The sequence below is a fragment of the Pinus tabuliformis genome, chromosome 5_2 (genome assembly GCF_031772625.1).
Source record: "Pinus tabuliformis cultivar Carrire ecotype Pingquan chromosome 5_2, CPIR1, whole genome shotgun sequence".
NCBI lineage: Eukaryota > Viridiplantae > Streptophyta > Pinopsida > Pinales > Pinaceae > Pinus > Pinus tabuliformis.
The window spans coordinates 362,412,382-362,421,448 of NC_142306.1; positions in this window are offsets into that span (position 1 = coordinate 362,412,382).

Sequence of the window (9,067 nt, forward strand, 5' to 3'; positions counted from 1 at the left end):
TCAAAAGGGAATGGGTGCTTTTAAAATAACATGGGTGTTCCTAAAAATTTTTGTGTGCTTTTATTTCTATAATCTCTAAGAGGGAGGGCGAGAGGGGGAGACAAATATAGGGGGGTTGTTGTGAAGGAGAAACTAGGGGAGGGAGAGATAGAGAAAGAGAGGAAGGGAGAGGAAGGAGGCTGAAGAGAGAGGGTGTGAAGGAGAGAGAGGGGTATATTGGGTGGGGGGGGGAGAGAGAGATAGGTAAAGAGGAGAAGAGAGAAGGGATAACGGGGAAGGGAGAGAGAGGGAGAGTGTGGGAGAGGGGTAGAGTAAGAGATAGAGGAAGATGAAGAGAGAGATGGGGGGAGATAAAGAGAGAGAAAGAGTTGTGGTAGATAAAGGGAGATATAGATAAGGGAGAGAGGGAAGGATGGTGAGAGGGAATATGAGGGACATATTGAGAGAGAGGAAGGGGGAAGTGAGAGTTGAGGGAGAAAAAGGTAAATAGAGAGATAGTGTGTGGTGGAGAGAGAGAGAAGGCATTTGGTAGCGAGGAAAGGAGGGAGGGAGAGTAAAAGACAATGAGGGAGAGGTGGGAAGGTTTAGAGAGACAGGGTTGGAGGAGGAAGAAGGTAAGGAGAGAGAGAGAGAAGTGATCATGCTAGAAGGGGGGTAGAAATGAGGGGAAAATGGACACAAAAGAATAGAGAGAGAGAGAGGCGATGGGGAAGGGAGAGAGAGGAAGAGTGGAGGAGAGGGGGAAATTGGGAGATAGAGGGTGATGGTAATAGTTAGGTAGGGGGATATAGGGGCTACATGTAAAAAAAAAAATTCAAAAAGAGGGGGGCGGAAAAGAGAAGGAGAGAGGTGAATATGGAGAGATATAAGGAGTGATGGGGAAGAGAGAGAGGGTGGTGTAGCCACCCCTCTCACATTTCCAAAATTCACAAGATCTCTAGGGTAAACATGAGATGAGGGTCACTATAACATGACCTGACCTCTAAGTTCCAAGCTGAACAACCACCCTAGGTGATCAATCCTTGAGCTGGAACCCCTTTTCTATGACCTAGCACCCCAACCACAGGCAAAACAAGGAAAGGGTGTGTTTATAGGCCTCCAACCACATGCATATTCCTACTTCCCTGTGATTATGGCTTAAACTCTACAGTTCTAAGCATGCGGTCTCAACATCTGTGCCACCTTTTTAGGCCAACCTCCAGACCACTGCCAAAAATTTCCTAAAACTTTCTAGAATCATAATTTACATAACAACAATTCAAAACATTCAAACTTGAAGCAAGGATTTGACCTAGACTGCTTAATCCATGACAAACATTTCGTTAAACATATGGAAAACATGTAAGCTACAGGTCATGAATGCATACCCGATCATAAACTAATATTCCTCATCTAAGAATCAAAAAGAAGAATCTAATACCTCTCTATCTAGTTGTAATAACACTTGTTATTCCATACGTTCATCAACCATTCGATAACTTAACAAATCATGACAATATCCACAGATAACATACATCATACAATCAACATAGAAACCATGGAAACTCGGCCATAATATCACCAACATAATCACTACAAGTATTCATAAATCACAGTAGGAAAAATATCTCTTAGCAATATAAGAAAATACCAATCAAGTCAGGGACTTCCACATATCACCTAACCATAGATTGGGATGAACTAAATCTCTCTTTTAACCAATCACCCCCACGCCATATTCCAAGCGTGAATGTGAGATCTTATGGAATAAACCAAGACAAAACCAATCAGGGCTTCTAGAGGCCAAACCACCTCAACCCTCAACCACAGTGATTCCACCTCTATGGTTTAGAAATCACTAACATCAACCAGATCGATCTCTACCCAAGCTATCTAGGGCTCCAGTTACTAGTAACTCAACCCACAACCTTCCAGGGCTCTAGAAAATTTGTTCCAACCATGGCTCCAGGGACTAGTAACTCAGTTACCCACTAAGGGCTCCAAAGCATTTTTCCTAATCAACAACTCTAGGAACTAGTAACTCAAACCAAACTATTCTAGAGCTTCCAAAGCATTTATTCCAACCCACAACTATAGGTAACATAAGCACCAATAAAAAAAAAAGATCAAGTGGAAAAACCCACAACACCATGGCTATCCAGGAAATGGAAAGTTAAAGATAAAACCACTGTTAATCCAGGAAAATATCCATGCCAATGACAACACATAACCATAGAATCACATGAATTTACCATGCATCCAAAAATAAGAAAGGAAATCACACATGCAACCTATTACTTACAAAACAATCTAGCTGTAGCTGTTAATCCAACTGTTTCCTTGCACTCCCTGCTTTCCTTTGCCTTCTTTCTCCAAATCCAAGTGAATACTAGAGTGCTCCAAGCATGTCCCAAGAATGCTCTAAGTGTGCAAGAGTATGAGAGAACAAAGATAAACTGATAAAAGGCTAGAACTGACAAAAGCTGTGAATTGATACTCAAAAGCTTTTTTATCATTGTGGCCTCTATTTTCTTCATTTTCCCTCTAATTTATGTTGCATGCAAATTTGTGTCTCTTAACCTTCCTTTTCTCCTCTTTTCCTTTATTTTTATAAATAAAATGCCAATTATTGCCACTTTGCCTTTGATAATTCCTTTGCCAATTTCCATATCTATTAATTAATCTCAAGTGATACCCAGCACTATGTTTTTCCCAACATTCAACTTGGAATACATGTCCCATGACCTTGGTCTTATTTTTTATTTACATAGAAAATGAACTAGGGGATGTTATAGGGGGGAGGGGGGAAAGAGGGAGGGAGGTATGGGGAAGGAGTGTAAGCAATGTGGTGAGAGAGATAATAAGGGATAGTGTGGGGTGGAGGGGAGTAAGATATGGGGATTGAGAGGGTGAGAGAGAGGGACTAAGGATGGAGTGAAGTGAGAGAGAGAGTCTATATCTCCCTCCCTCTTCCTCTCACTCTCCATATCTATCTCTCACCCCCTTATATCCCTCTCTCTACCTCATTCTCTCCCTCTCTTTACCCCATTCTCTCCCTCTCTCCTCTCTCCCTCACTCTCTATGTCTCTCCCCAGTCATTCTTTATCCCCCATCTCTCTCTCTCTCTCTCTCTCTCTCATCTCTAGTTATATATCCCACCCTCTATCCTTCTCTCTCACTCTCCCTAAATCCCTCCCCTTCTCTCATTTCATCCACACCCACCCATCACTCTCTCTATCTCTCACTATTCCTCTCTCTTCCCCTGATCTTTCTCCCTCCTCCATAACTCCCTCCTTCATAATAACCCCCATCTCTCTCTCTCTCTCTCTCTCTCTCTCTCTCTCTCTCTCTATATATATATATATATATATATATATATATATATATATATATATATACTCTCTCTTTGTTCCCCCCCCCCTATATCTCTCCATATATATATTTTTCTCTATATCTATCTATCTCCTTTTCCCTCTCTCTCTCCCTCTCCATCTCTATCTCTCTCTCCCTCCCTTTATACTTCTCTCTCTTTCTCTCCCCCTCTCCCCTATCACTCTCTTCCTTATCTCTTCCTCTATCTCCCCACCAATATCCCCCTTCCCTTACTTTCTCTCTCTCTCTCTCCACCTTTCTCCTTATATCTCTCCTCCCTTCCTCTCTCCTCACTCTCTCAATATCTCCCCATCTCTCTCTCTCTCTCTCTCTCTCTCTCTCTCTCTCTCTCTCTCCCCTTGCCACCCTCCCCATTCCTTTATTTATGTATCCCTCTCTCTAACCTTTCTCCCTCCCTCCCCCTCTCTCGTTCTCTCACCCCACCCCCCATCTCTCTATCTCTCACTCCTCTCTCTTCCCCCTCCTCACTCTCCTTTTTCTCTTTCTCTTTCTCTCCCCACCCACCTTTCTCACTTAGCCACTCACATGCTCTTTCTCTCCTCCCTCTCCCATTCTCTTTCTCCCCTCAGTATTTCATTCTCATTATCCTCCCTTTCCCTTCCTCTCTCTATATCGCCCCTTCCATCCCTCAGTCCCTCCTTCTTCCCTGTAGCTTTGTTTCTCTCTCCTTCCCTATGTCTCACACAATTATCTCTCTCTCCTCCCTACCCTCCTTCTCTTCCCCTTCCCTTCCCTCTTTCCCAATCTCTGTCACTTTTCAACTCTCAATACCTCTCTTTCTCTCCCCCTCTTTAACCCTCACTTACCCACTCATTCTTCCCTGCCCTCTCTCTCTCTATTGTCCCCTCTATACCTCCCTCCCTCCCCCTCCTCCTCTAACCTAACCCCACGTCAACTATTTCCCATGTGTTAAATTTCCTAGATACAAGAACATGTGCATGTTCCTAACAACAAAAACATTGGCACTAGAGGACATTGAGACCTATAATGACTATGCGCCTATGAATATTGTTGTATTTACTGTCACTCTGGCTCTCGATTGAGAGAAAGGATGATTTCCTTTGAATATATATGTGTGTGTGTGTGTGTGTGTATAGTTTGATAACGTTAAGACACTTTTAGGTTACACTATTAAAAAAAGGCCTTGTAATTTCAAGGATATAATGACTTTCGTAATTCAAAAAATATATAAAACTAAATTAGAAATTTTGAAAAAATAATTTCGCATAAGAACAATTGATTCTCTATATCTTGACAAATTTTTGTAACAAGATTCAACCATGTGGGTACCCAAATGTTGTATTAACAAAATCAAATGCATTATATTTTGCATTAAAAAGATTATATCACTATTAGTAAAACTCACAATTCACTTAGTTGGACACAATTTCTATGAACAAAAAATATACATCCAAAAAGCTAATTCATTTTCTTACAATTCATATTTTTACAATATCTTCAAATTCATTGTATAAGTACCTCTAATTAGATTCCATCTAAGTTAATATATTGTTGTTCTTCCAAGTTTACATTTCCACTAATGTGTCATGAGAGACCATCATCAACTTGCACCCACCCACATGAATCACTTGGTCCACACTACTTACATGTGCATTACATTAAAAAATAAAATCACTTCCCTTGTGAGGATCACATGAAATAGGATGGGAATGACTAGTCTATCCATGTGCCCTCTCTTAGCTAAATTTTGTTGTAGAGCCTTAAGGCCCAACCCCTCCCCCAACATGGTGAAGGTCCCATTTCGCAAGATAATGCTATGATTGTGTTGTGTTGCACAAGACTTCAAGTTAAGGTGGATATAAATGTTTAGGCTTGGTTTATGGTTTATGGTATGGGAGGACATTGGGGAGGTGGGTTAGGCCTCTCCCTAATAGGACGAAGACCTGTAAATGGATGATAACTAACATTTTCTCTATCCTACATGAACCCATGAATCACCCCTTGAATGTCAATGTAATTAACAAGTGACCTAAAAGAAACTTTGCCCATAATTTTCTAAAGGAAGATAAAGGAACCTCCCTATTATTGCAAGGAGGTTTCTCAAAAGCCATAAACCTCCTTTCCATCCAATTGTCTAAAAATTGTTGGTACATGCACTAGTCCACACAAATGATTTTCTTTTTTTTATTAGTGATGATAATAAAGTTTTGAGGTCTATAACAATGTCATTAGCTCTTGTTTTCAAATGTTGAAGTCTATAACTTGGTTTTCTATACCTATCTTATAATATTCATACATTCTAGCCTTGTATTCAGTATTAACCTATGTTAATTGACCTTGGGAATTTGTAATGGAAGAAAAAATGGTGTTTAGTGATAGGGGTGAGGGTCATTTAATATTTCTTATGTCTTGTATAAGGCTTCTCAAAGACCTCAACCCTGCACCAATTTCTATATTTATGTTTTCTAGTTCTAGGTTGGAGTTTGGTCTATCTTCATGTGGTGATGTTGGGTTTGGATTTTCTCTAGGCTCCTTGTTAAATAAGTATACTACTATTTAATAAGAGAAATAAATATTTATTTATTTTTTATCATTTCAAAAAATTATGAAAAAACAATCAAATCCAATCAAAATACTTAGTTGAAGATAATTGTTGACCACATCAATAGAGAGATCCAACTTTAAATCTATCAAATTTTTTAATGGAGAGAAATTTAAAATTTAAAATTTAGAAGATTTAATTCTATTAGCATATAATGAAATTCATAATGAAAATAAATTTAAATTCTATTACCCTAGTGTGGGTGGAAGAACATGAATAACTTGCTAACATTGAGGAATAAAATTGCAACAAACAAAATCCTGCACCTCCAATCAATCCATTCCAGGCACTATTGATATTTCCACATCTTCTCGATGGTTTCAATTAACTTATGGTTTCTATACTTCACTTGGAATTTACTAGTACTCTGGCATAATGTATTGCATAATGAAGTTTTAGTGAGTAAATATTTTTGTATGTATTTGGTTAGTATATGAACATTTGGGATGAAATACATTAACTTTTGCAATTGGTTTGGTTTCCAATCTAGTTAACCATGACACACGAATTTTGACATCAAATAATCTATTATCATTTTAATAGATAAAAAAAGAATAATAAGAAGGAGAAGAAGTTATTTAAAAAAAATATAATTTATTAAATAAAAACATATTAACATAATTTGGTGTGTATGTGTTTTTTAAATAGAAATGAGTATATTTTATATTAAATTCGTGCTTGGTTGTGATAGGTACCCATGAAATAAGTTACGTGAATACCTCTAGAAGCTCAGTTACTTGAGGATTTGAGATTAATCATACAGATTCAATATAAGTCCTCAATAGATAACTCCATAATACAAAAAAATTGTTACCATTCCAACTAAAGATTTTCTAAAATACACCTAATATCCAAACACGTTTGCATCCCATTCTGATCTAATGGTCACTTTAACTTTGATTGGCTTCTCGTTTTCCTTAGTGAGATATTTTTCGCCTTTTTTCCAACTTTGGTCTGTCTTGAGTTATCTGATGAATATGGCTAGTCACCCATCTAAGGATGATCTCTACTAGTAACATTATATTTTTGTATCTTTAATGGCTCTTCCTCATTTTCCTTATTAGCCCGAGAAGTTACTTGTTCAATCCTATTTTCTATAGAAACACGAGAAGATGCATTATTCTTATGGCTCTATTGAGAAGATTTGTTTTCTAAAGTTGGGTCAGGTGGAATTTTTATGACTTCCACTTCTTATTGCCTATTTTTTGTTTCTTACTTATCCTCTTCCTTATCACGGGGTTCTTCTTCCTTAAAAAATGTATGGTGTTCTCTATGGGTGCCTTCCCACCATTTGTGCCTCGAGCTATTTTTATGGGTTGTTTGCGTATTGGAAGTTTTCATGGCTTTGGGGCATTTTTTAACTGTATGCCTTGTCTCATAACACACTTAGCACCAAAAGGAAATATTCTCATAGTCAAGCTTTTGAACTCACAAGTAATCTGTGCTAGTAAAATTCAGTTATGCTAGAAAACCCTTACTGAAATCCATCTCCACACATATATGAGCATATGTGGGGTTGAGATAATTTTCTATTTTTGGGCTTCAACAATGGAAGACTCTAATTGAATCCCCAATTTACTTAAGCAAAGAGAGGTTCCAAAGATCCAGGGGAAGATTTGGAAGTTTGACCCGTGACGATAGTAGGAAATTAAAGCTATAAGAGGATCAAAGGAGGTGGACCATGGCTGCATAAAAATCCCCGTGCTTCCCCAACGCCATGGACCATTATTGAAAATAGAATTCTTGTCATTTAACTTATCGAAAATCACCACAAAAAAACCACAGGGAAAAGGATAAATATTAAGTTCATCAAAGAGAAGGGGTTTCCAATTCTTCGAGATCCACTGATGAAGGTAAACTAAATGATGCCAAATAACATTGAATATGCAAGTTAAACCTATTTTTGGAAAACAAAATGCATCACTAATGACTTCTACCACTAATGAAACTGTTCACAAAAACTTCATGGACCACCTAAACTGGAGGAAGAAAACGAGATACAGAGCTAACCACATATTTAAAAGAGAGTGTACCCTTACTAGAAACAGAGGGCACTTTCAGATAACTTGTCACCATTAGAGCTGGAATAGATGATGAGATCAGAGAGGGAAATCCAGTCCCGAAATAAAAAATGAATGGAGAAATAAATCATATAAAAAAAATAGGCACCACCGTAAACAAGGGAGTCTGATCTGAAAGGGCAGAGAGATGGGAGCGATTGTCTAGGGCCAAACAACAATGGAGAGATGTTACGAAAGAAAAACGCCGCAAAGGTGCATTTCTCGACGTTCCTCCAATCCTTAAAAAGATATTAACATTAGTTAATACTTTTGCAATTAATGTATTATTATTTCAACCTTTCCAAATGAAAAAGAAGATCTAAAAAATCACGGGTTGAGTTAAATTGAGATTATGTATTAATAAATTTAATTTTTTATAATTTATTTTTTATAAATAATTGATTTTTTAATTAAAAGATAATATAATAAAAATTAATTATAATTTAACAAATGTTTAAAATCGCACTTTAAAATGTTTATTTTTTAATATCGCAAATATATATATATATATATATATATATATATATATATATATATATATATATATATATATATATATATATATATATATATATATATATATATATTTTTGTTTTCAAGTTGTTTTTGTCCTTTAGAGAAGATTACAAGTTTAACTTTTGATTTGAGAACCCTCAACGGAATGACATTTAAGCTATCAAAATCATTTAGTATAGGCGAATTCATATTTTATGATTTGATTTTTTTATGTTAATATATTTGTGTAGATGCTTATTTATAAGATGTAAATTTGTTGGTTAATTTAAGTTATTAAAAATAGAAACCAACTATGAGAATAAAACTTGTATAATTTATTTTTAAATATATTCTAAATGTATTAAATAATTAAATAAAATATATTAAATTAGATATTAATATTTAAATTTAATTGTCCATTGAATTTAGCTTTTGTTATGGGAAAAAAGTTGATATTTTCTCTATTTAAATTGGTTAAGTTTATAATAAATATTTATTATTAAATTTATAATTAATATTTTATTAGGTAAAAAAATTCCAAAATATGTATTTTTATATAAAATATAAAAATATTCCA